The sequence below is a fragment of the Sycon ciliatum genome, chromosome 3 (assembly GCF_964019385.1).
Source record: "Sycon ciliatum chromosome 3, ocSycCili1.1, whole genome shotgun sequence".
Taxonomy (NCBI): domain Eukaryota; kingdom Metazoa; phylum Porifera; class Calcarea; order Leucosolenida; family Sycettidae; genus Sycon; species Sycon ciliatum.
In genome coordinates this window covers 38,141,897-38,169,733 of record NC_088645.1, presented here as the reverse complement: position 1 = coordinate 38,169,733, position 27,837 = coordinate 38,141,897, and the positions used below count along the sequence as shown (strand labels likewise).

Genomic DNA, 27,837 nt, shown 5'->3' with positions numbered 1-27,837 from the left:
AATGTGAGCACACGACACGGAGTACTGTACATCAGCAGAAGCCTTTTCCAATAAATCGTTACGGGTTAGGGCTGCAGTACTACTAGAACTCAGCGCACACCTTCAGTGAAATGTTGGGGACTGAATGGGAGATGCTTACCTGACTTCAAGCCAGGGAGAAGCACCTGCTCCCGAAAGCGGCCGGGTGGTTCCTGTCCGGCGTCCGCTATTCTGGTAACGTTGATCCGGACGATTGGAAGTCAAACAAACCTAAACGCCACCTGCCGATGGGCAGGTAACGAACGAAAGCGCTTCACTTCCCCAACCAGATTGCGACGGAGCGTCACTCAAACTCCCAGAAAATAACAATGTGAAGGGCCGCCAGCAGAACACTCATCCGCCCAGAACACCCACAGACGGCAACGAGGAAGAAAAAAACGATTCCGCATTCAACTGAAGCACAGACGGTGCAGCAGTCCAAGATCCTCTCTACACGTTCGCTGCACGCTCCAGCAGCCAGAGCTCTGTGGCTTCATTCATCTGTCTGATCTGGCAAAAGTTGTAGATTTACGCGTAGATTATGTACATGACTGTACAACATGACATCAGATTCTACTGCTTGCTCCACACTACAAAAGTACAGTGCTGCTCGTGTACATCCATATGTAGGTCTACATAATCATTGCGGGCCGATCTTTCTGCTGATGCTCCCACACCAACTCCGAAATGAAGCCGACAGTCTGTGTCGCCAGAGCAGAGGCGGACTAGCTGTTCAAGTGTCATCACATGCAACAGTGCTAGTGAGCGATGTCGCCTGTACTAAACATTATGTAGACCATACAATAGGCCGGTCTGTTCACCCACGTACACGTCACGTGGTACACAGCCGGGCTAGATCGTAGTAGAAGCAAGGCAGGGCGGAGGAAATGAGATACTTTTTTTACAGGCAGTAGCTACCAGTGAGTAGTAAAATACGTACATGTATGTATTTTACTACTCACTGGTAGTGGTAGCTACAGCCAAGGCCAAAGGCAAAGGCGTAAAAAGGCTGGCGGCATCCACAGCAGCACTCTACTGTATACACAACACATCATCATCATGCATGTACTGTCGTGGACATGGAAATCCGGCCTCACGTCTAGCGGCCCCAGGACGTTGGCCATGCAGCCATTGCATGCATTATTACGAGCTGCTGCTGGTCGCATCGTATCAACATGTGCGCTGCATGCAACGACGACGTTCTGTACGCGCTGAGGGCGCCGGCCCTGGTCAATCGACTGGATTTCCATGTCCGCGACAGTACATTGTAGTCATTCATCCTGAGCCGCTCGCAATTTCGGTCAGTCGGCTACATACATGTAATTGTCTTGGGGGTTAGACAATGGGAAGTAGCCATGTAGGGGCGTGAGCCCGCCTTTCGGCACCTGAAGAGGACCCACACCTTGATCTGGTGAGCTGCGACGCGTTTTGATCATGCTGACTTGGCTACTCCTTTTCACAGTTCGGCCTCCACTAGGGCCGCGGTCACACATGAATAGTTTGCACCGCTTTTAAAGGGGAAGTATACACTAAAATCAAATTTTCACCGGTTGTAGTCTTCTTGGTGCTCAGTCGAATGGTCTTGGTCCGAGGATGCTGCGACGCTCCCTTCCTTCTTTTTTTTCCCAATCGAACCCGCGCACTTCCACCGAAACTGGGCGACTGCGCCCTGCTAGATGGGGATTTGTATGCAAAATCTCACTAAAAGTGCTATGTCGTTCTTATAAAAGCACGGATGACCGCGATTGGCCCATATGTTGTAGTCTTTTGGACGCTGAGTCGACTGGTTTTGGTCAGAAAAGGCTGCGATGCAGCGTTCCTCCTTTATTCCCAATCGAACATGGTTGAACAAGCGGTCACGTGCTCCTGGGTGCCCAAATCACCTGGTCACCGCGCCAGCAGGCGACAACGTTCACACCAAGGTTCAACTCGAGTTCAACTCGAGTGACAGGACTGCACCCAAAAAAGGTCAAACAGGCTTGAAAGTTGTACCCTGCAGGCACGGTGACCAGGTGACTGGTGTACGCAGGAGCACGTGACCGCTTGTTCAACCATGTTCGATTGGGAATAAAGGAGGAGCGCTGCATCGCAGCCTTTTCGGACCAAAGCCAGTCGACTCAGCGTCCAAAAGACTAAAACATATGGGCCAATGGCGGTCATCCGTGCTTTTCTAAGAACGAAATGGCGCTTTTAGTGACATTTTGCATACAAATCCCCATCTAGTAGGGCGCAGTCACCCAGTTTCGGTGGAAGTGCGCGAGTTCGATTGGGAATAAAGGAGGAAGGGAGCGCCTCAGCTTCCTCGGACCAAGTCCATTCGACTCAGCACCCCGAAGACTCCAACTGGTGAAACTTTTGATTTTACGGTACAAAAATTCGCGTTTACATGACTACAAACCACTTGCAACGCCTGTGCATTCACACAGTCAAATGGAGTGCATACCAAACACGTAAAAAGTGACCCGCGTGACCCATGGCGAAAAGCGGGAATTTTGATTTCTGCATGAGCTGAGCGCAATGGTGCCGTGCGGCACTTGGCTCAATGTTTCAAAAATAATATTTCTTGGGCCGCTAGTATGATCTCGGTGAAACGCCTCCACAACTGGTGTATTCCTCTGAGTGTGCTGGAGTTTTGAACCATAGCGGCCGTGTATATCATATCCTGATCACCTCCGGATAGCTGCTTTGCGCACAGATTCAGCTCATCTGCAATCCTCTTCTCGGCAACAGCTCTTTTAATCATAGTTCCATTTTCTCGCTGGTATTTTCCCCTAGTTCTATCAGCCGTAGCTCCACCTTGGCAGAAAAGACAATTCGAGGCATGGTACCAGACTCTCCAAAAACTAACAAAACTCTGCGCACAGGGCACACCAAACCACTCGTTTCGACTTGCCTGAAAACTAAAGGCCAATATCCGCTTTCAAAGCCGCTCCGGGATGGCTTTGAACGCTGATGTGATTTTTCACTTTTCGCGCATGTTTCCATGCCCACTTGAAAGGACATGATGCTTGTATGCGGTTTTGTACCGTATGTACAGCGGCAAAAAGCGTAACTACCGCAGCCGCTTTCGCGGAACACACGATGCAGCGGTCACACATACATTAAAGGCGCTTTCGATTATCAGGCGTGTACCAGCGTACATGCCAGCATTCACTCTGACTGTCGGGGTACCAGCGTACATGCCAGCAGTCACTTTGACTAGCGGGGTACCAGCGTACATGCCAGAAGTCACTTTGACTGGCGGGGTACCAGCGTACATGCCAGCACTTACTCTGACTGGCAGGGTATCAGCGTACATGCCAGCAGTCACTCTGACTGGCGGGGTATCATCGTTCATTCCAGCAGTCAGGCTGGCATTTCAACCCGGGTTGAGTTCGACCCGGGTCAGATTTCAACCCGCCATGTGCACAAAATGAATGGCGAGTTAACATGACGCATTGCGCTTGACCCGGGTTGAAATTTCGCCCCGGGTTGATTTCAACCCTCCCCCCAAGGGGAGGGTTGAAACCAACCCGGGTCAAGAAAATCGTACAAACGTACTTCTGTGCGTATCTCGCGCCAGGTTTGAACAGCACTGCGGATGCAAATTTCGCGCGAACGGATTCACGTGACCATGCAGGACTGTAGAAGTGGACTTTTGGCGGCATATCAGTATTTGACCCGGGTCAACTGTCTTCATGTAAACGCTCACTTCTTTTGTCTATCGTACAGACTTTCAACCCGGGCTGAACTCGACCCGGGTTGAAATTTCTCATGTAAATACAGCCTCACTCTGACTGGTGGGGTACAAGCCTACATGCCAGCAGTCACTTTGACTAGCGGGGTACCAGCGTACATGCCAGCAGTCACTCTGACTGGCGGGGTACCAGCGTACATGCCAGCAGTCACTCTGACTGGCGGGGTACGAGCGTACATGCCAGCAGTCACTCTGACTGGCGGAGTACCAGCATGCATGCCAGCAGTCACTCTGACTGGCGGGGTACCAGCGTACATGCCAGCAGTCACTCTGACTGGCGGGGTACCAGCGTACAGGCCAGCAGTCACTCTGACTGGCGGGGTACCAGCGTACATGCCAGCAGTCAATTTGACTGGCGGGGTACCAGCGTACATGCCAGCAGTCACTCTGACTGGCGGGGTACCAGCGTACATGCCAGCAGTCACTCTGACTGGCGGGGTATCAGCGTACATGCCAGCAGTCACTCTGACTGGCGGGGTACCAGCGTACATGCCAGTAGTCACTCTGACTGGCGGGGTAGAGGGGACGGCTCGATACCGGGACGCTTTGACAGCCAAATTTGTATAGACGCAAACCGATCATCAGCGTTGATTTTTCACTCGAAAAATGTTTGTGGAAGGAAACTGGCATGTTGAAGTTTGTTCTGGGGCCAGAGTCAATCGAACTGAGCCAGTCCTTTGTGTTGACCCATTGCCTCCAAGTTGCCCAATTTTTCGCTTCAAAAAAGTTCAAATCAGAGGTGGCTCCAAACCGGACACGATTTAGAGTGCACGCCAAATTCACTCTGGGTCTGAAATTAGGTAATTGCTATCGCTCCATGAGGGCCAGTACAGAGTAACAATAAGCCTTGTTTGTGCTTCCATTAGTTTTGATTGGTATGCGGTGCTTTATTGGCGAGAGGCGAGCCGCTGTTTACCTGCGACAAGAAGTTGATTTTTCGAAAGTCGCAGTGCGAAGCAACACGTCAAAAACTCACCTGCTTGATATGGCGCTTCTGGTCATCGCAGAGACATGAAATTTTGGCTCGGAGTATAACACATCCTAGTCTCACTGACATATTATGTTTTCTAATCAAAATACCAAGGGAGAAAGTAAATATTGAGTCAGTTCCGGTTTGCAACCTGTGTCCTATTTGAATCCGTCCCCTCTACCAGCGTACATGCCAGCAGTCACTTTGACTGGCGGGGTACCAGCGTACATGCCAGCAGTCACTCTGACTGGCGGGGTACCAGCGTACATGCCAGCAGTCACTCTGACTGGCGGGGTACCAGCATACATGCCAGCAGTCACTCTGACTGGCGGGGTACCAGCGTACATGCCAGCAGTCACTTTGACTGGCGGGGTACCAGCGTACATGCCAGCAGTTACTCTGACTGGCGGGGTACCAGCGTACATGCCAGTCACTCTGACTGGCGGGGTACCAGCGTACATGCCAGCAGTCACTCTTACTGGCGGGGTACCAGCGTACATGCCAGCAGTCACTCTGACTGGCGGGGTATCAGCGTACATGCCAGCAGTCACTCTGACTGGCGGGGTACCAGCGTACATGCCAGCAGTCACTCTGACTGGCGGGGTACCAGCGTACATGCCAGCAGTCACTTTGACTGGCGGGGTACCGGCGTACATGCCAGCAGTCACTCTGACTGGCGGGGTATCAGCTTACATGCCAGCAGTCACTCTGACTGGCGGGGTATCAGCGTACATGCCAGCAGTCACTCTGACTGGTGGGGTACCAGCGTACATGCCAGCAGTCACTCTGACTGGCGGTGTACCAGCGTACATGCCAGCATCCACTTTGACTAGCGGGGTACCAGCGTACATGCCAGCAGTCACTCTGACTGGAAGGGTACCAGCGTACATGCCAGCAGTCCCTTTGACTGCCGGGGTACCAGCGTACACGCCAGCAGTCACTTTGACTGGCGGGGTCCAAACATTGGTACTCGAAGGTGTCGCTAAACACGCTAAATACGACTCGGATTGCTTTTTTTTGTGAAAGGCTTAGTGCGCATCTGAGCACGCATGAACTGCAAGCGTATCGCGTCAACGTGCCAGTTGTGAACACAGCTTAAGCTTCAATTTGTGGCCTCCTGCTTTGCTGCAATTGCGGCTGGGTTCGACGTCCTCACCAAGATTTGAGGCGGACCCTTCAGTGCTCAACAAAACGCTGAACAAGAAGCGTATTCAAATTCAGGTCATGAAACTTTGTTTTCAAGCAATGGATGCCTGCAGGTGTCAGGCGATGACGTCATACTAGCATTTTTACATTAGATTATAATGACCAGCAGTAGTAGCAGCAGCAGCAGAGAGATAGGGTAAGCAGTTCAGCACCTTCTGTCCTTGACAAGCACTGCGCTCATGTTGTTGCTGTTTTCAGGCCTGCTACCTTCGAAGCAACATGCACCACAGGCAGCGCATTTCAGGAATTTGAGAACACTTTGTTCTTGCAAACCTCAACTTCAGCATGCCAAATTCAAGAGATAACAATACACCAGGATTCATATCCCTTTGTTTGCAAAAAAATCACGGTTTGCGTCAGACTCGGCTAGAGGGCGAGTTTTCCGCATCCGCATGAACACCACCACCCTTCAAGGATCAAGGCGCAGATGCAGCTCCTAAAGCGGTGGGAGGGAATGTGGGCCGGTAAGAACTACAGAAAAAAGATTCGCACTCTGGGCGAAATATTGCGGAACCCGAAGAATTTGTTTGATGCGGAAGAGAGCTCCAAGACCACAACGGCTTTCGTAACAATTGCGTGGGAAGGGTCATACCAATGTTCGTACACAGAAAACAGTGATTCCGACAGCCTGACTAAGACCATCAAGTCACAAACATTGCGAGGTGCGAAGCGACAATTGTAATGACAAGTCGCCAGTTTCTATATTTTTGTTATTCAAACTGATAGAAACGTCTTTGCGATACAGAATCCGCTCCCGAAAATAAGATTTTTTAAGGTGGACATGTCCCTCAGACCCCCTCTTTCTCTTCGCCTCCTTTCGGTCATACAACTTTTTAGAACCTGGTGGCGCACCAGCAAAGTGATCTGTCAGGGATTTGGACTGCCCTGACAAGATAACAAAATGCAAACCCCAACAGGACTGGAACCTGCGACCTCGCTTGTCATGAGCATAGCTCTAACCATCTAAGCTATGGCACTGAGCAGAACCTAGAAAGCGCTGACAACTTTTTCACTAAAATTTTAGCTCAAAGAAACTTTCCAATTAATTTTGTTTTTCTCGTGAATGGTCACCGTTTCCGGTTGGAAGAAGTCCTTCCTTTGGAATTTGACGAAATTATTCATCGACTACTATTAATTTTCTCTGCCTGTAAAGCACACGGATTGAGAGTGAGTGGATATTCCAGCAGCCGAAATACCTTCGCGTTTGAATTGCCGTTACTGCGCTTCACTATGAACAATACAACACCATGGGGACAAATGTGAGCACACGACACGGAGTACTGTAGAGGGGACGGTCCCAAATAGGACATAGGTTGCAAACCGGAACGGACTCAATATTCACTTTCTCTCTTGGTATTTTGATTAGAAAACATATGTCACAGTGAGACTACGATGTGTTATACTCCGAGCCAAAATTTCATGGCTCTGCGATGACCAGAAGCGCCATACCAAGCAGCTGAGTTTTTGACGTGTTGCTTCGCACTGCGACTTGAATTTTACGACTTTCGAAAAATCAACTTCTTGTCGCAGGTAAACAGCGGCTCGCCTCTCGCCAATAAAGCACCGCATACCAATCAAAACTAATGGAAGCACACACAAGGCTTATTGTTACTCTGTACTGGCCCTCATGGAGCGATAGCAATTACCTAATTTCAGACCCAGAGTGAATTTGACGTGCACTCTAAAACGTGTCCGGTTTGGAGCCACCTCTGATTTGAACATTTTTGAAGCGAAAAATTGGGCAACTTGGAGGCAATGGGTCAACACAAAGGAGTGGCTCAGTTCGATTGACTCTGGCCCCAGAGCAAACTTCAACATGCCAGCTTCCTTCCACAAACATATTTCGAGTGATAAATCAACGCTGATGATCGGTTTGGGTCTATACAAATTTGGCTGTCAAAGCGTCCCGGTATCGAGCCGTCCCCTCTACATCAGCAGAAGCCTTTCCCAATTATATATCGTTACGGGTTAGGTCTGCTGTACTACTAGAACTCCGCGCACACCTTCAGTGAAATATTGGGGACTGAATGGGAGATGCTTACCTGGCTTCAAGCAAGGGAGAATCACCTGCTCCCGAAAGCGGCCGGATGGTTCCTGTCCGGCGTCCGCTATTCTGGTAGTAGTCCCACAAATCTAAACGCCACCTGCCGATTGGCAGATAACGAACGAAAGCGCTTCAATTCCGCAACCAGATTGCGACGGAGCGTCACTGAAACTCCCAGAAAATAACAATATGAAGGGCCGCAAGTAGAACACGCATCCGCCCAGAACACCTGCAGACGGCAACGAGCAAGAAAAAATGATTCCGCATTCAACTGAAGCGCGGACGGTGCAGCAGTCCAAGATCCTATCTACACGTTCGCTCCACGCTCCAGCGGCCAGAGCTCTGTGGCTTCATTCATCTGTCTGATCTGACAAAAGTTGTAGATTTACTCGTAGATTATGTACATGACTGTACAACATGACATCAGATTCTACTGCCTGCTCTACACTACAAAAGTACAGTGCGTCTTTGTGGTCCACTTCACAACAATAACACACACAGAAGTCTCTGCTGTGAGCACGGTGGCTCGGCAATGTCGAAGTAAAGGCGTTACCCACAAAGACACAAGCTTTCCAACTCTCTTTGGCCGTTGGAAAGCGTACCTGCTCGTGTAGATCGACACGTACTAGTACGAGTAGGTCTAAAATCTTTGCCGGCCCATCTTTCCGCTGATACCACGCCAACTCCGAAATGAAGCCGGCTGTCAACTGTGTCGCCAGAGGCGGACTACAGTAGCTGTTCAAGTGTCATCAACATAAGTTGTTCAACGTTGATGGGTTACTATCGCCGTCGGGTGTCTCTCGCGCTGCTACGTTCCGCTGTGTTGTGTGTCAGGTAGGCCTCCGCGGAATATGCTCGTATTTTTACCGATAATTCCTTTGAGCATTGCTCAAAATTTCGACCGATTATTCCCGTAATTCCACCAATAATTCTCATAATGCTTTTTTCTTCCATTTTTGCAGATACCGTACCGCGTACGGGTTTTTTTGCGACTTGTACTGGCAAAAAAATCACGGTTCGCGTGAAACTCGGCTGGAAGCTTTTTTCTTCTTTCTTTTTTGAAATACCGGGTGATCAACTTCAGGATCACAAGCTTTTTGGTACAAATCAGGGTGTTATAAATGGAAAAAATTGAAAAAAAGGGGGGCATTGCTCAAATTTTACTGATTATTCCACAAAACTTGCCAATAATTCCCGTTTTAAAAATCACACCGATAATTCCCGAAATTATGCCGGGACATTCCGCGGAGGCCTAGTGTCAGGGGTGCTCCGTCCGCCCGTCATCGTCCAGTTTACATGCTTCGTGAGTTGGCGATGGTGGAGGGTCGGGTATCCCTGCCGTGATTGGTGCTGCACCGAGCTTGTTTTGTGTGAAAGTTTAACTATTATTTTTATTCTTATATCTATACTTCATACTTCAAGTATTACAAAAATTGAGAGGCTTTGAACCGTTTTTATCAAAATCTAAATATTTGCCGGGTTGGAAGGTGGGAATCAAAGCTGTTCAAGTGTCATCAGTGAGCGATGTCGCCTGTACAGTGCACTATATTATGATTATGTAGACGCTAGGCTTGTCTTGATCGGTTTGCACATAAAATGGATATCAGTTATCCAACATAATCAGTTATCCAACATGCCTGATTCCCGAAGTGGTCGGATAAGTGACATTCGACTGTACATGTAACATTTTGTTTTTTCTGGTCAATGGTCAACGGTTCCGATTGGAAGGAGTCCTTTCTTTGGAATTTGACGAAATTATTCATCGACTAATTTTCTCTGCTTGCAAAGCACACGGATTGAGAGTGAGTAGGTACTGCAGCAGCCGAAAAACCTTCGCGTTTGAATTGCCGTTGCAGCGCTTCACTACGAACAATACAATACCATGCGGACAAATGTGAGCACACGACACGGAGTACTGTACATCAGCAGAAGCCTTTTCCAATAAATCGTTACGGGTTAGGGCTGCAGTACTACTAGAACTCAGCGCACACCTTCAGTGAAATGTTGGGGACTGAATGGGAGATGCTTACCTGACTTCAAGCAAGGGAGAAGCACCTGCTCCCGAAAGCGGCCGGGTGGTTCCTGTCCGGCGTCTGCTATTCTGGTAACGTTGACCCGGACGATTGGTAGTCCCACAAATCTAAACGCCACCTGCCGATGGGCAGGTAACGAACGAAAGCGCTTCACTTCCGCAACCAGATTCCGACAGAGCGTCACTCGAACTCCCAGAAAATAACAATATGAAGGGCCGCAAGCAGAACACGCATCCGCCCAGAACACCCACAGACGGCAACGAGCAAGAAAAAAAGATTCCGCATTGAACTGAAGCGCGGACGGTGCAGCAGTCCAAGATCCTCTCTACACCGTACACGTTCACTGTACGCTCCAGCGGCCAGAGCTCTGTGGCTTCATTCATCTGTCTGATCTGGCAAAAGTTGTAGATTTACGCGTAGATTATGTACATGACTGTACAACATGACATCAGATTCTACTGCCTGCTCCACACTACAAAACTGTACAGTGCTGCTCGTGTATATCCATATGTAGGTCTACATAATCATTGCGGGCCGATCTTTCTGCTGACGCTCTCACACCAACTCCGAAATGAAGCCGACAGTCTGTGTCGCCAGAGCAGAGGCGGTTTAGCTGTTCAAGTGTCATCACATGCAACAGTGCTAGTGAGCGATGTCGCCTGTACTAAAGATTATGTAGACCATACAATAGGCCTGTTTGTTCACCCACGTACACGTCACGTGGTACACAGCCGGGCTAGATCGATTATGCAAGGCATGCCAGGGTAGAGGAAATGAGATCCTTTTTTTACAGGCAGTAGCTACCAGTGAGTAGTAAAATACGTACATATATTTACTACTCCCTGGTAGTGGTAGCTACAGCCAAGGCAAAGTCAAAGGCGTAAAAAGGCTGGCGGCATCCACAGCAGCACTCTACAAAACACATCATCACCAGGCATGCATGTACTGTGGATATGGAAATCCGGTCGCACGTCTAGCGGCCCCAGGGCGCTGGCCATGCAGCCATTGCATGCATTATTACGCGCTGCTGCTGGTCGCATCGTATCAACATGTGCGCTGCATGCAACGACGACGTTCTGTACGCGCAGAGGAAGCCGGCCCTGGTCAATCGACTGGATTTCCATGTCCGCGACAGTATATTGTAAAGAAATTGTAGAGAATGCAAATGCAGCACGTCCTATGAAATTTTAGATGTTCTTGTCCGAGTTGAAGCGACCTTACGTTGTACAAGTAGAGCTATCGTGGATCGCTGACAGGCCGCTGATAGTCCATCGGCCAAATCTCAGAAAGGGCCTCTTTCGGCGAAGGTGATGCACTGAAGCTCCAACTAAACGCCCTTTGGCACACTAGCTCATGAGACCCCATAGAATACGAATCCGTTTGTTGGACGTTGCCAATCCAGTCCAGGATAGTCGAACTGGGTCGAATACCTTCTTCCGATTTTCGTAATTTCGTCCACCATTACATCTTTCTCGTCGACTTTTTTTCGCTTGGCGAATGTTCTTGAGCCGCTGAGCAGAATCTACGCACGCTCGAACACTTGAAATGCCTGCATGTTGACGGTTCGCAAGATTCTAGCGAGCTTGGTGGAAAACTATTATTTATTTTGACATTTTTGGGGGAATCTGAATTAGAACGGTAGAAGCTCATTCGGAGAAGACGGCGTGTCGCCGCTGTCGGATTGTCGCTACTGTGTTTCAATCGTATTTGCTTGAACGTGCTATTGAGGATGGACAGAAGATGAAGTGACGGCTTTCTTGAACACGGACGTTTTGTCTACATTGTAGCTGAAACATCTCATCTGGCGTCTAGAACGCAATTATTATGAGTTGTGAGTGCCAGCTGAGCTGAACACAAGCTGGACACCATTCGTCAGCTGGGAATTTGCATCGAAGCTCTTGATAGCCACGATAAGCATAATTATACAGAGGTAACCTTGTTTGACTCAATACGCATGCAGGTGATACCACTAGTGGCACTACAATGTAAATGGTGCAAAATTGATGCAACAGCGAATATGTACTTCGTACAATCACGAACAATTGTAAGGCAAGTGTTCATGCCTGTCATAGAAGAATTTCAGCCCGGAAGTCTTGTTGTCATGGTCATAAATAATACAGGACTTGAGTTGGCTCTGGACATAAACACACTTGTGGTGAATACGGTCATTATTGCGAGAAAAATATTTAGCCATTGTATGTTAACACCTGATGCTGCACTACAAGCAATATTTCATGTACATGTATGTGAGACTCAATTGCATCCACAAGGCCGTAGATGCATGTAAGCACACAATGCTGTACAGTATAAGTAGTAGTCGACATGTGGTGCCTTCCTGCTGCACATGCACATGCGGCAAGTTGGCAACGACACATGACCTATCTGCACCGCACAGCGTGAGCTTAGAAAGGAATATTGCACACATAGTGCTATTTGTGTTCCGATATCATTAAGCCGGTATACATGTACTAGTATCCTTATACATGTACCTGGTCACTCGATAGGCGATGCCGACTGTACTAATCTTATCCATATTACCCGATAGGCTATAGCACACTGCGTCAGATCACTATGCAACAAAACAAGAGCTTTGGAGAGAATATACACTGAAGCAAAGTAGGTTTCAACGGTACAGCACTAGTCACGATGAGGGGAGTTACGAGGATGGTTAGGCCGTGACACATAGATGATGATTGTTAATGATTCATGCACGGTGGAAAATTACCACCAATGGCGATGATATTGCTTTCACAACAATGACATCAGTAGGAGCAGTGACACAACCTTCAGGGGCGGATCCAGGAATTTTTCAGGGGGGGTTCAAATTTTTTCGAGTGCACAGAATTAAATTCGCTTCAAACTGTTTTCGGTTCGTTCACTACACCGGGAGTTGCAAAATCTTTATTGTCACGGTAGCCCTTGCATTGCTTGGCCAATAAGACAAGGGTAATGCGTTTAGAGCCTTACAAAGTACAAAGCTGCAGCACAGGCAGAAACTAAGGCCGTGACTGCAGCATTTTCCGAACTGACGGAAGGCGAAGTTCTCTGACTGTTCTCCGGCTGGGACTCCGTGTCGTCACATTCGCGCCGTACATGGCGGAACGAAGCCAAGCTCAATGGCAACTGATCGGCCGCTCGCCTCTTTGGCAGACGTCGCGACATGGCAAACTACACGACAAACACAAACATTTTCTTCGTACTGCGACGGAGGAAACCTACAGTCCAGCCAGCGCGAAATAAAACAAAACGACAAGGAAGGTAAGGAGGACAAGTGGCAGTTTCTCCACCTTTTGCTCCACCGCGACATGGCAAACTAACGACAAAAACACAAACATTATCTTCGTACTGCGACGGAGGAAACCTACAGTCCAGCTAGCGCGAAATAAAACAAAACGACAAGGAAGGTAAGGAGGACAAGACTAGTGGCAGTTTCTCCACCTTTTGCTCCACCGCGACATGGCAAACTACACGACAAAAACACAAACATTATCTTCGTACTGCGACGGAGGAAACCTACACTACAGTCCAGCCAGCGCGAAATAAAACAAAACGACAAAGAAGGAGGACAAGTGGCAGTTTTTCCTCCTTTTAGTTTTGCTCCACCACTTGAACTGTCGATCGTTTCAAGTCACATGATACGCGTACAGACCCTTCGATTCGAACGGTACGCGTACAACAGTCCCGACCACTGCATGCATGCAGTGACCTACAATGTACGTACCTTTTCGATTTTGACAGCATGTTACAAGGCGAGGACGCGTAGTGCTCCTGACTACAACGACGTATGTTACGTACGTACCTGCACTGCCTGTACTTGACTACTGCATGCAGGATTGCCAGTGTCAGTGAAGTCTACTGCAGTCTGCAGTACTGGCTACGCTACATGCACGCTACACTAACTTCGCTGGCTGCGCACGTGGAGATCACAAAAAAATCGACTGGACCCATGGTCGAAATTATTTTAGGGGGTTCGTCCGAACCCCCTGAACCCCCCCTGTATCCGCCCCTGACCTTACTGCTCCAAGTAGAATTTACAAGCGAGTGAAGGGAGAGCAGACTGGTCTAATAGCAGACCGGGTCTAAGCAAGGAAGTAATCGGCATCAGAGGTGAGCTTGCACATCAGAAAACAGATGATGATCACCAAACACAGAGAAGTTGGCTATGTGTATGTTTGTGTCACTGTGTGTGCATGTGTGTGTGTGTGTGTGTGTGTGTGTGTGTGTGTGTGTGTGTGCATGTGTGTTTGTGTGTATGCGCGCACATCTGTGTGTGAGAGAGAGGCAGACAGACAGATAGTATATGGTGGGAGGGATCAAGGTCTGACCTCAGAGTTAAATGCTGACGTTGTGGAATAGCAACAGTGCGAAATCGGGCAGGGTGGTTAATGGCCCATACTGGAGCCGAGTAGGAGCGCCAGTGGTTGAGGGCTAGCACAGGAGTAGCAGCAGCTCCAGCCTAGGAAGATCAGCTTCTGGATGAAAATCTCCCGGACACAGTAGTTACCAAGCTTCACTAGCAGATTGCCGGCAGGGGTGCACGGCGAGCACCCGTACATCCATCAAGCCACCAGAGCCGCAGTACTTGGACACGATCCAGGTGCTTACCCGCCAACAATGCTGAGAAGGCACTGGAGCCATACAGGAACTTATGATCGAGCATGACCACAGACTTGAAATACAGGGTCCGGCGTTGAATACTGAGACAGCGACATCTCCTCCACAGAACACCACTCAGCCCCACCATTGCATTATTTTCGCTTTTTCATGATTTTTACAATTGTGTTTAAATCGAGCACACAGCACTCGATGCAACATTTACCAGTGACTAAATAACTCCGCGTCTCCGACCATAACTGCAGCGTTCCCGTGAGCCTGTTGGATTTCCATCAGCCTGTTGAGATTATCTTCATCTCGTCGCATGTGAGCCTGTGTGTTTCATCCGTATCGTGGCACAATTACACACACACGATTTCCAACTCAGGCCGGTTCCGTTGCTCGAAGGGTTGGCGGTAAGAATTGCTACGCCGTCTGTGGCTGCATGGGAACTTGGCGAGTCGTCGTCTTTCTCCATAAATCCTGATCGTCACGCGAACAACAGCCACTATTGCCTAAAAACTACGACACAACAGTATCAACCTCGCCCCAGCAGAAGGACACGAATGACGAGCGCTAAGACGGAGAAAGAGAGACAGGGTTAGCGAGAGCTGACTAGTGCAGGTGCGCTGTCATCTCCTGAGGTGGTGGGCGAAGCAGTGAAGTGAAACGAAGGAAGATAGAAGGCATACGGAGGCACCAAAACCTATTGCCTGTCACATACTAAGTGCCATTAAGGGTTGACAGCTGTCAGCTGACAGCCTCAAAAATTTGAAAATCTGCTCAAAAAACTCTCGATCAGAACTCTGCGCACTCTCAAATGGAGCGCACAGTAAAAAACTCGGCGACGAAGAACGCTTCGTATCGACGCCCTGGACTGAATAGTGTTCTCTGATATATTCTCTACGTGCTGGGTATGGTCGCGTTTAGTTGGAAGCTCAGTGCATCACCACTTTCGATTTTGAGACTTGGCCGATGGACTATGAATGTCTCCTGTCAAGTACACTCGTGGATTTGGGGCGCATTCACTGCGGCCCAGTACAGGTGTATTGGAATATTACTAGTTTGGTTTACATCAATATCAAATTCAAAATAGTTGTATAGCAGGGTGTCGTTGCCTCCTACTTGTCCGAGTTGAAGCGACCTTCGCTTGTACAAGTAGAGCTATCGTGATCGCTGACAGGCTGCTGAATGTCTCCTGTCAAGTACACTCGTGGATTTGGGGCACATTCACTGCGGCCCAGCACGGGTGTATTTGATTAGTTTAGTTTACATCAATATCAAATTCAAATAGTTTTATAGCAGGGTGTCGTTGCCTCCTCCATGATCCATCATCGACCCAGCAACTGCGTGGATGCCTGCAGTTGCAGTGATGGTGTGGCAGAGTACTCTACTACTCCCTGTTTGCAGTCCTAGTGTTGCATACTCTGGTGGACGTACTATTGCTTGGAGAGAGAAGGAGAAAGTTGGAGATCGTCCGCGATCGGGGCCAATGAGTTGGGAGACGGATTCCCTCACCAATTATCCACTCATAACGATGCAGTATTGTTTGCGAGATCTCCAGAACGTACAGTTCATTGGCAAACAAGAACAATATGAAAACTGAATACCAAACGGCAACCAAACACACCAGAACTCAGTGCAAAAAGTAGCACACCAAACTCCAAATCTGATCACCATGCAGGTTCCGCCAAAGCGGATCCGCGAAAGCGGAGGCTCCGCTCGCATTTTTTTGGCGTAGCGAAATCCAAACTTTCCGCCAAAGCGTAACTTACGCCTCCGCCGCTGCCGAGACAACGGCGGAAGCGTAAGTTACGCTTTGGCGGAACCGCCAAAAAAAGTGCATGTGTGACCGGGGCCTACACGAACCGCCAAAAAAGTGCATGTGTGACCGGGGCCTAAGGCCGCGGTCACACATGAAAAGCTTACACCGCTTTTGCGGAGGCGGAAAGCGGAACTACCGCAGCCGCTTTGGCGGACCACACGATGCAACGGTCACACATACATGTACTGCTACTGTGCTCCTCAACGCTCCGCTTTGGCGGAGAGAATGCAAATACAGCACGTCCTAAGAAATTTTAGATGTTCTTGTCCGAGTTGAAGCGACCTTCGCTTGTACAAGTAGAGCTATCGTGGATCGCTGACAGGCTGCTGAATGTCTCCTGTCAAGTACACTCGTGGATTTGGGGCACATTCACTGCGGCCCAGCACGGGTGTATTTGAATATTAGTTTAGTTTACATCAATATCAAATTCGAATAGTTTTATAGCAGGGTGTCGTTGCCTCCTCCATGATCCATCATCGACCCAGCGACTGCGTGGATGCCTGCAGTTGCAGTGAGGGTGTGGCAGAGTATTCTACTACTCCCTGGTTGCAGTCCTAGTGTTGCATACTCTGGTGGACGTATTGCTTGGAGAGAGTTGGAGATCGTCCGCGATCGGGGCCAATGAGTTGGGAGACGGATTCCCTCACCCATTATCCACTCATAACGATCCAGTATTGTTTGCGAGACCTCCAGAACGTACAGTTCATTGGCAAAGAAGAACAATATCAAAACTGAATACCAAACGGCAACCGGCCAAACAACACCAGAACTCAGTGCAGAAGTAGCACACCAAACTCCAAAGCCATCACCATGCAGGTTCCGCCAAAGCGGATCCTCGAAAGCGGAGGCTCCGCTCGCATTTTTTGGCGTAGCGAAATCCAAACTTTCCGCCAAAGCGTAACTTACGCCTCCGCCGTTGCCGAGGCAACGGCGGAAGCGTAAGTTACGCTTTGGCGGAACCGCCAAAAAAAGTGCATGTGTGACCGGGGCCTAAGGCCCCGGTCACACATGCACTTTTTTTAGGCCCCGGTCACACATGCACTTTTTTTGGCGGTTCCGCCAAAGCGTAACTTACGCTTCCGCCGTTGCCTCGGCAACGGCGGAGGCGTAAGTTACGCTTTGGCGGAAAGTTTGGATTTCGCTACGCCAAAAAATGCGAGCGGAGCCTCCGCTTTGGCGGAACCTGCATGGTGATGGCTTTGGAGTTTGGTGTGCTACTTCTGCACTGAGTTCTGGTGTTGTTTGATTGCCGTTTGGTATTCAGTTTTCATATTGTTCTTCTTTGCCAATGAACTATACGTTCTGGAGATCTCGCAAACAATACTGCATCGTTATGAGTGGATAGTTGGTGAGGGAATCCGTCTCCCAACTCATTGGCCCCGATCGCGGACGATCTCCAACTCTCTCCTTCTCTCTCCAAGCAATACGTCCACCAGAGTATGCAACACTAGGACTGCAACCAGGGAGTAGTAGAGTACTCTGCCACACCCTCACTGCAACTGAAGGCATGTACGCAGTCGCTGGGTCGATGATGGATCATGGAGGAGGCAACGACACCCTGCTATATAACTATTTGAATTTGATATTACGAAGTAGTGGTTGCGACCTCGGCGATGATTTGTAAGAAAAGGGTTTGCTCCCCACACTGGAGCTCGCGCTAGTCAAGTGTCAAGTAAAGTCGGCTGAATTTGATATTGTAAACTAAACTAATATTCAATACACCCGTGCTGGGCCGCAGTGAATGTGCCCCAAATCCACAAGTGTACTTGACAGGAGACATTCAGCAGCCTGTCAGCGATCCAAGATAGCTCTACTTGCATGCTTGTACAAGCGAAGGTCGCTTCAACTCGGACAAGAAGGAGGCAACGACACCCTGCTATACAACTATTTGAATTTGATATTGATGTAAACCAAACTAGTAATATTCAAATACACCTGTACTGGGCCGCAGTGAATGCGCCCCAAACCCACGAGTGTACTTGACAGGAGACATTCAGCAGCCTGTCAGCGATCCACGATAGCTCTACTTGTACAAGCGAAGGTCGCTTCAACTCGGACAAGAACATCCAAAAATTTCATAGGACGTGCTGCATTTGCATTCTCTCCGCCAAAGCGGAGCGTTGAGGAGCACAGTAGTCTTAAATGTATGTGTGATCGCTGCATCGTGTGGTCCGCCAAAGCGGCTGCGGTAGTTCCGCTTTCCGCCTCCGCAAAAGCGGTGCAAGCTTTTCATGTGTGAAAGCGGCCTAAACTACTGTGCTCCTCAAATGCGGCACGTCCTGTGGAATTTTAGATGTTCTTTAAGATTTTCCGAGTTGAAGCGACCTTTGCTTGTACAAGTAGAGCTATCGTGGATCGCTGACAGGCTGCTGAATGTCTCCTGTCAAGTGCACCCGTGGATTTGGGGGCACATTCACTGCCTCCCAGTACGAGTGTATTTGAATTATTAGTTTAGTTTACATCAATATCAAAATTTATTATAGTTGTATAGCAGGGTGTCGTTGCCTCCGAGTCCCCCATGATCCATCATCGACCCAGCGACTGCGTGGATGCCGGCAGTTGCAGTGAAGGTGTGGCAGAGTACTCTACTACTCCCTGGTTGCAGTCCTAGTGTTGCATACTCTGGTGGAAGTATTGCTTGGAGTGAGAAGGAGAGAGTTGGAGATCGTCCGCGATCGGGGCCAATGAGTTGGGAGACGGATTCCCTCACCAACTATCCACTCATAACGATGCAGTATTGTTTGCGAGATCTTCAGAACGTACAGTTCATTGGCAAAGAAGAACAATATGAAAACTGAATACCAAACGGCAACCAAACACACCAGAACTGAGTACAGAAGAAGCACACCAAACTCCAAAGCCATCACCATGCAGGTTCCGCCAAAGCGGATCTGCGAAAGCGGAGGTTCCGCTCGCATTTTTTGGCTAGTGAAATCCAAACTTTGCGCCAAAGCGTGACTTACGCTTTATCGGAACCGCCAAAAAAAGTGCAAGTGTGACCGGGGCCATAGCGGAGGCAAAAAGCGTAACTACCGCAGCCGCTTTCGCGGAACACACGATGCAGCGGTCACACATACATAATTATAGGGCGCTTTCGATCACACGCATTTCCGTCAATTCTAGAATTAGATATTGTTGATGCACGGTTCGATTACACAAAAAGTGACAAATTCCGTCGTTAGAATTGATTTTTTTCCAATTCCGTCAATTCTGAAGAGAGGGCAGAATTTCTCTAATTCTGGCGCCAGAATTGCACACTCGGTGTGTTACCGGTCTGGTCATGTGTCGTATCCGGTCGGCCCGGGGTTACACGGCCCCAAGGCTGCGGTCGTCGACATAACTAACTTACTTAACCTTCTTCTTAAAAGGCCGTGCAGTGGTGACCACTTGGAGAGAGAGTCCACCAACAAAATTACTCTTACGCACGCACGCACATATACCTAGACATACTCTCACACACACACACACTCAGGCATAATTATACAGACACGTACACTCACACTACCGTTCAGGTTTACTCACATCTTCAACGAAGGTAACTTAGTTCAAGAGATGATATGAGAGCACAAGGCAAGAGAGACGAAAGCCGAAGCTTCCGCCTGTAGGCGGAAGGCAAGAGAGAGAGAGAGAGAGAGACAGACAGACAGACAGACAGACAGACAGACAGACAGACAGACAGACAGACAGAAAGACAGACAGACAGACAGACAGAGAGAGAGAAATAGAGAGAGAGAAAGCCGATTGCCATAATATCTAACTACGGGCAGGAGGCTGATCCCCCCCGTACGAACTATAGGACAATTAACGAACCATAGTACAACCGCATGCCGCAGTGTACCAAAACTCAGCAATAATGTGTATAAACAGTATCACAAAGAGCGGAAGCCAGCTAAGGAAAAAACAGGGTATAACAACTAAGGAAGGCGCCAGGCTTTGTGTTAAGACATAAAATAAAGGTGATTAGGAACCAGTTTACGGGAGATAAATAAATAATTAGACACCTAAATAAGGCAGATTTGTCACGTAGAGGCCTAAAAGGCACGTGTCAATAGTATGGATACGACATATCCCCCGCTTACACGGAAAAGAACATGTCCTCGTGTTATAAGTAACTTAATAAATTAGACTAAGATTATGGGTAACAATTTAGACTAAACGAGTGCAGGTCAAATTGGAGTCCTAACCAAAATTGTTCCAAAACTAACTGTAGTATCGAACACAACTAATCCAGTCAAAACCACTGAAGTCACTTACTCGTGCCACACAGGACTCCCAAACAGCTGGGGTGGATGGCGGAAATGCAGGGTTCGCCTTTCCATCACGCCAACTGGCGGAGCACTGTCAAATACCCGAGCGGTGTCCTCCTCGTCTCGGGCGGCGGTGGTTGTCCGTTGGCACCAATTGACTTCGGGCCTTGGTCAGAGGTTTCCTTTTCCAGCTCCTTAGGTAGGCGGTCGGCAAAATCCTCTGACAATGTAGCGGCGGATCCTGTATCAATCACAGCGTTTACTGGACATCCATTCACCACTCCAGGCACCAACATGTACGCACGCTCACTCGCATGTTCAAAGAAGACCGAACACATAGATCAGGTTATTGTTTTCTGTCGCAGTCTAAGTTTTGCAGATACTGACTTCAACCCCAGGGTTCCAGTTCCCGGGAAAATCTACAAAAGCAGATGCAAACGACCTCCCGTCATTTACAGCATAGCCTTGAAGCTGTACTCTTCGTTAATAATGACAACTCTCGGAGAAAGTACTCCGACAGATTGAGAATCCGCAGAAAAGGGCACTAGACTAGATCCATTTCGTCGCTAAAGAGCAGTAAAAACCGTACTCTTCTGCTCTGCTGTTAATCCACTGGGTGATTTCTCTGACAATTTCCCAGGAAATCGGGCATACTCCTCCAGCTCATAAAGTTCCAATGGGTCCCTCGGGATCATTGTGTTTTGAACCATATGTTGGGGTCTCTACGTTACACTCTTCTGCTCTGCTCTTAATCCTCTGGGTGGTTTCTCTGACAATTTTCCAGGGCATGGGGCATACCTCTCCAGCTCATAAAGTTCCAATGGGTCCCTTGGGATCATTGTGTTTTGAACCATGTTGGGGGTCTCGACGCCCAGAGCTTGGAAGATAATCAATCAGGCTTCCGGTAAATTTCCGGGCATGGTCATCGCAGAATTAGAACTATCCGAACTAAAGAGTGGTAATACCATCAGCTATATCCCAGAGGCTAATCCATAATTTTTTCTTGTATTATATATATAAAGAAACTTTGATTGAGACATAAGTAATTTTCAGCGAAGAGACTATTCGATTTGAGAATGGTGTGTGCAGGGATCTCCATGTAATGAAGTGGCTGCAGTGGAGCTTGCATACCATAAGAAATCCTCTATTTCTATCCAATTAATAAAAACGTCTCTGCAAAAAACATACATAAAGATGTACTCGATAATCATATTGAAAAGACGTTTCTATCAGTTTTATAGAAATTGATGATTAGGAAACTGAAGTAACAAGCATGATGACCAAGGTGAAAGCAAAGCATAGGGAGGGCACTGGGCTTTCCAGCCAACTGATTTGTAAAAAAAAATTAATAAAAATAAAAAAATTCACGGTTCGCGTGAGACTCGGCCAAAGGCCCAGTTTTCCGCATCCGCAGGAACGCCACCACCCTCTTGGATCAAGGCGCAGATGCAGCTCCTAAGCGGTGGGAGGTGAGTAGATCAGACCCACCACAAAGTGGTCAAAGACCGAAATCCCATTCACTGCATCCATGTTTCCCTCGTGCCAGGCCACGAGTTCCCAATTTACTGTGGGTCGCAGCACGGCTGGAAAAAATCCTTCCGCTTCCAAGCAGGACTTGAACCTGGTACCCTCTGCTTCTCAATCATGGTCTTAGACCATCCCACTATGCCTGCCTGTAAACCAATTATTAATTATCTGTAGTTGGAATTTTCAGCGTGTATCAGGCGCGTACCAGCGTACATGCCAACAGTAACTCTGACTAGCGGGGTACCAGGGTACATGCCAGCAGTCACTTGGACTGGCGAGGTACCAGCGCACATGCCAGCAGTCAGTCTGACTGGCGGGGTATCAGCGTACATGCCAGCAGTCACTCTGACTGGCGGGGTACCAGTGTACATGCCAGCAGTCACTTTGACTGGCGGAGTACTAGCGTACATGCCAGCAGTCACTCTGACTGGCGGGGTACCAGCGTACATGCCAGCAGTCACTTTGACTGGCGGGGTACCAGTGTACATGCCAGCAGTCACTCTGACTGGCGGGGTACCAGCGTACATGCCAGCAGTCACTCTGACTGGGGGGTACCAGCGTACATGCCAGCAGTCACTCTGACTGGCGAGGTACCAGCGTACATGCCAGCAGTCACTTTGACTGGCAGGGTACCAGCGTACATACCAGCAGTAACTTTTACTGGCGGGGTACCAGTGTACATGCCAGCAGTCACTCTGACTGGCGGGGTACCAGCATACATGCCAGCAGTCACTTTGACTGGCAGGGTACCAGCGTACATACCAGCAGTAACTTTTACTGGCGGGGTACCAGTGTACATGCCAGCAGTCACTCTGACTGGCGGGGTACCAGCGTACATGCCAGCAGTCACTTTGATTGGCGGAGTACTAGCGTACATGCCAGCAGTCACTTTGACTGGCGGGGTACCAGCGTACATGCCAGCAGTCACTTTGATTGGCGGAGTACTAGCGTACATGCCAGCAGTCACTCTGACTGGCGGGGTACCAGCGTACATGCCAGCAGTCACTTTGACTGGCAGGGTACCAGCGTACATGCCAGCAGTCACTCTGACTGGCGGGGTACCAGCGCACATGCCAGCAGTCACTCTGACTGGCGGGGTGCCAGCGTACATGCCAGCAGTCACTCTGACTGGCGGGGTACCAGCGTACATGCCAGCAGTCACTTTGACTTCCGGGGTACCAGCGTACATGCCAGCAGTCACTCTGACTGGTGGGGTACCAGCGTACATGCCAGCAGTCACTCTGACTGGCGGGGTACCAGCGTACATGCCAGCAGTAACTTTGACTGGCGGGGTACCAGCGTACATGCCAGCAGTCACTTTGATTGGCGGAGTACTAGCGTACATGCCAGCAGTCACTTTGACTGGCGGGGTACCAGCGTACATGCCAGCAGTCACTTTGATTGGCGGAGTACTAGCGTACATGCCAGCAGTCACTCTGACTGGCGGGGTACCAGCGTACATGCCAGCAGTCACTTTGACTGGCAGGGTACCAGCGTACATGCCAGCAGTCACTCTGACTGGCGGGGTACCAGCGCACATGCCAGCAGTCACTCTGACTGGCGGGGTGCCAGCGTACATGCCAGCAGTCACTCTGACTGGCGGGGTACCAGCGTACATGCCAGCAGTCACTTTGACTTCCGCGGTACCAGCGTACATGCCAGCAGTCACTCTGACTGGTGGGGTACCAGCGTACATGCCAGCAGTCACTCTGACTGGCGGGGTACCAGCGTACATGCCAGCAGTCACTCTGACTGGCGAGGTACCAGCGTACATGCCAGCAGTCACTCTGACTGGCAGGGTACCAGCGTACATGTCAGCAGTCACTTTGACTGGCGGGGTACCATTGTACATGCCAGCAGTCACTTTGACTGGCGGGGTCAGAAAATTGGTGCTCGAAGGTGTCGCTAAACACGCTAAATACGGACTCCGATTGCTGTTTTTTTGTTAAAGGCTGGGTGCGCATCTGGGCACGCACGAACTGCAACCGTAACGCGTCCACGCGCCAGTTGTGAACACAGCTTAAGCTTCAATTTGTGGCCTCCTGCTTTGCTGCAATTGCGGCCGGGGTCGACGTTTTCACCAGGATTTGAGGCGGACCCTTCAGTACTCAACAAAACGCTGAACAAGAAGCGTGTTCAAATTCAGGTGATGAAACTTTGTTTTCAAGCAATGGATGCCTGCAGGTGTCAGGCGATGACGTTATACTAGCATTTATACACTAGATTATAATGAGCAGTAGCAGCAGCAGCAGAGAGATAGGGTAAGCAGTTCAGCACCTTCTTTCATTGACAAGCACTGAGCTCACGTTGTTGCTGTTTTCAGGCCTGCTACCTTCGCAGCAACATGCGCCACAGGTAGCGCATTTCAGGAATTTGAGAACACTTTGTTCTTGCAAAACTCAACTTCAGCATGCCAAATTCAAGAGATATACCAGGATTCGTATTCCTTTGTTTGCAAACAAATTCACGGTTTGCGTCAGACTCGGCTAGAGGGCGAGTTTTCCGCATCCGCATGAACGCCACCAACCCTTCAAGGATCATGGCCCAGATGCAGCTCCTAAATCGGTGGGAGGGAATGTGGGCCGGTATGACCTACAGAAAACAGATTCGCACTCTGGGCGAAATATTGCGGAACGTGAAGAATTTGTTTGATGCGGAAGAGAGCTCCAAGACCACAACGGCTTTTGTAACAATTGCGGTGGAAGGGTCATACCAATGTTTGAACACAGAAAACAGTGATTCCGACAGCCTGACTAAGGCAATCAAATCACAAACATTGCGATGTGCGAAGCGACAATTGTAATGACAAGTCGGAAGTACCTATATTTTTGTTATTCAAACTGATAGAAACGTCTTTGCAATACAAAACCCGCTCCCGATAATAAGATTTTTTAAGGGGGACATGTCCCCCAGACCCACTCTTTCTCTTCCCCTCCTTTCGGTCATACTAGGCCCTGGCGGAAAATGCTCGAAAAGGTGGCAGATTCTGCTCGAAAAGCAGTGAAATTGGCAGAACCATACAAACCTTATGGCGTGCAATTCCTCGAATTCTGCTAAATTTCTTTATCCACATACCAAACATGCATGAAACCTACCAGAAAAAGTACCGAATTCTGCCAATTTTTCTGCCGGCATTATCCGCCAACGCCTAGGTCATACAACTTTTTAGAACCTGGTGGCGCCCCAGCAAAGTGATCTGTCAGGGATTAGGACTGCCCTGAAAAGAGAACAAAATGCAAACCCCAACAGGACTGGAACCTGCGACCTTGCTTGTCATGAGCATAGCTCTAACAATCTAACCTATGGCACTGTGCAGAACCTAGAAGTGGAAAGCGCTGACAACTTTTTCACTAAAATTTCAGCTAAAAATTTTTTTCCAATTAATTCTGTTTTTCTCGTGAATGGTCACCGTTTCCGATTGGAAGAAGTCCTTTCTTTGGAATTTGACGAAATTATTCATCGACTAATTTTCTCTGCTTGTAAAGCACACGGATTGAGAGTGAGTGGATATTGCAGCAGCCGAAATACCTTCGCGTTTGAATTGCCGTTGCTGCGCTTCACTACGAACAATACAATACCATGCGGACAAATGTGAGCACACGACACGGAGTACTGTACATCAGCAGAAGCCTTTTCCAATAAATCGTTACGGGTTAGGGCTGCTGTACTACTAGAACTCAGCGCACACCTTCAGTGAAATGTTGGGGACTGAATGGGAGATGCTTACCTGACTTCAAGCCAGGGAGAAGCACCTGCTCCCGAAAGCGGCCGGATGGTTCTTGTCCGCCGACGGCTATTGTGGTAACGTTGACCCGGACGATTGGTAGTCCCACAAATCTAAACGCCACCTGCCGATTGGCAGGTAACGAACGAAAGCGCTGAACGTCCGCAACCAGATTGCGACGGAGCGTCACTCAAACTCCCTGAAAAAACAATATGAAGGGCCGCAAGCAGAACACGCATCGGCCCAGAACACCTACAGACGGCAACGAGCAAGAAAAAATGATTCCGCATTCAACTGAAGCGCGGACCGTGCAGCAGTCCAAGATCCTCTCTACACGTTCGCTGCACGCTCCAGCGGCCAGAGCTCTGTGGCTTCATTCATCTGTCTGATCTGGCAGAAGATGTAGATTTACGCGTAGATTATGTACATGACTGTACAACATGACATCAGATTCTACTGCCTGCTCCACACTACAAAAGTACAGTGCTACTCGTGTACATCAACACGTACTAGTAGATCTACGAGTAGGTCTAAAATCATTGCGGGCCCATCTTTCCGCTGATACCACGCTAACTCCGAAATGAAGCCGACTGTCAACTGTGTCGCCAGAGGCGGACTACAGTAGCTGTTCAAGTGTCATCAACAGTAGCTGTTCAACGTTGATGGGTTACTATCGCTGTCGGGTTATCTTTCGCGCTGCTACGTTCCGCTGTGTTGTGTGTCAGCCTACTGTCAGGGGTACTCGGTCGGCCCGTCATCGTCCAGTTTACATGCTTCGTGAGTTGACGATGGTGGAGGGTCGGGTTCCCCTGCCGTGATTGGTGCTGCACCGAGCTTGTTTTGTGTGAAAGTTTAAAGGGAAACTGAACGCCAAAAATAAGTATGGCTTGTCCGAAGGAGAATTGGGCACTGATTCCGATGAGCTATGTCTCGAGCCGATCAGAGAAGAGGAACCGTGTCAAATTTCATAAATAACACCTTCCATATTTGGAAATTGGGCTTGATGACGTGCGTACTGCTTAGCTGTCACCATGCTGTGCATGCTCAGCAGTGTAATTGAATGAAAGAAAACAATTACTTTGGTGTTTTGCAGCTCTATTCAGTCGTTCCCTGACGGTAACCAAATCTAGATGTAGGAATATGTTGAGCAGGAGAGTGACACATGTCTTCCCGAAGGCTGTCCAGCCTGCAGTGGTGATGAAGAAGACACGAATATCACCCCAAGATCGATTGTAGCGAATTGGAAAACTCATGGTGAATTTGCTTCCACTCCAAGGCAATGTCGAGGTATGAAGGGTGCTTGTACTGCCTTCCAAAGTGAAGCGGAGATGAACATGGCTTTGCATAGCTGTTGCTCTACGCCAACTTACCTACTCTTGCTGGTACCGTAGTGGTATATTGCAAATTTCGTGGACGAACAACTCGAGTCACTAGTGGCTAGTGACCAACACTAGCAGGGGAGATTTTCAATTTGACAAAAATTGTTCTCGTTTGAAAACTTACATTAACAGTCATTAGACTCAGTAGGTGTCTCTCTGCTGCTTCTTTCCCTTCATCGGTAGGGTTGTGCTTGAAGTCAAAATAAATAGAACATGTAGAACAAAATCTGATCATGTAATTCGAATTTCAACTTCAAAGTATGTGTACATCAAATCACAAAAATTTCAAGGTGGTGCTGTGCACTGAAAAAGACTGGGAGCTGGCAGCAATGGAGAGGGTAGAAACGAAACCAGTAAAGTAGAGTATTCAATTCATAAGGTAGAGGGAGTTGCAAACGGGAGACGAGAAGTGAGCATTTCAGTTCAAAGTAGTGTCAATAGACAGCATCGTGTTGCATATGTTGTGAATATTGTGCGAACCTAATAATTGACACAGGGTAGTGATTAAGCAGAGTATTGTTAAAATACGAGGTAC

The 27,837-nt window shown here is 48.8% G+C and overlaps 1 protein-coding gene and 2 long non-coding RNA genes across 3 annotated transcripts in view; all 3 read right to left on the bottom strand.

Annotated features, from left to right (window-relative positions):
- The window catches only part of LOC135813056 (uncharacterized), a 55,343-nt gene extending 45,072 nt beyond the window's left edge, over positions 1 to 10,271 (bottom strand). The window contains exons 1-2 of the mRNA XM_065326275.1: positions 10,005 to 10,271; positions 7,973 to 8,203 (exon numbers count right to left, since the gene is read on the bottom strand). The gene's annotated coding sequence lies outside the window, so the exon portion shown is untranslated. The remainder of the gene's footprint in view (positions 1 to 7,972; positions 8,204 to 10,004) is intronic.
- A 2,256-nt stretch (positions 10,272 to 12,527) lies between these two features.
- LOC135812748 (uncharacterized) lies at positions 12,528 to 15,372 on the bottom strand. Its single transcript, XR_010552948.1, has 2 exons — positions 14,019 to 15,372; positions 12,528 to 12,791 (listed from the first exon to the last, which is right to left on the bottom strand). It is a non-coding gene; the product is annotated as an uncharacterized LOC135812748 (long non-coding RNA).
- A 4,560-nt stretch (positions 15,373 to 19,932) lies between these two features.
- Positions 19,933 to 26,028, bottom strand: LOC135812127 (uncharacterized). Its single transcript, XR_010552754.1, has 2 exons — positions 25,927 to 26,028; positions 19,933 to 20,952 (listed from the first exon to the last, which is right to left on the bottom strand). It is a non-coding gene; the product is annotated as an uncharacterized LOC135812127 (long non-coding RNA).
- Between the last annotated feature and the right edge of the window lie 1,809 nt (positions 26,029 to 27,837).